Below are 590 nucleotides of genomic sequence, written 5' to 3'. Positions count from 1 at the left end.
TCAGTTTGCTCATCCATAAAGTGGAAAGGAGGGTGCGTGGCTTGTAAAGTGCTTTGAGAGTCCCTGGTTGAAAGGTGTCTCCTCGCTTCACAGGCCCTCTGCCCTCCTCCACCCCACAAAGTCTTGAGCCCTTTCACTCCCTTTCTGGCTCCCTGAAATGTCAAAACCCTACCTCCCACTTCCCGCTGCGGCCTCTTAGCCGCCCTTTTCCAGGCGAGGAACACACCTCCGGCCTTCCGAGGCTCCGAGGCCCACCATAGTTCTGGGCACCCACCTCCCGCCTCGCCTCCCACCCCCATCCCCACCCCGCCAGGCAGGAGAGCCCGCGAAGAGCCCCGCGAGAGCTGGCCGGGAGCCCCGAGACCAGCGCCCGGCGGCTGCGTGCGCAGGGAAGGGACGGAGCGCTGGATGAGTCACGCGGATAATCGCGCTGCTCGCTAGCGCGCAGAGTGCGCAGCGAGCGCTGACCAGAGCGGGGGTGGGGGGCGCTGTACCGACCCCTCAGCCCCTACCAGACTCCTAAGCCACGAGCTTCGAACTCGGGGAGCAGACCACGGCGACGCCGACTGCCCCCGGCGCGCGGCGACCGG

This window comes from Crocuta crocuta, unplaced genomic scaffold (assembly GCF_008692635.1).
Source record: "Crocuta crocuta isolate KB4526 unplaced genomic scaffold, BGI_CrCroc_1.0 scaffold95, whole genome shotgun sequence".
Lineage (NCBI taxonomy): Eukaryota > Metazoa > Chordata > Mammalia > Carnivora > Hyaenidae > Crocuta > Crocuta crocuta.
This window is presented reverse-complemented; position numbering follows the sequence as displayed.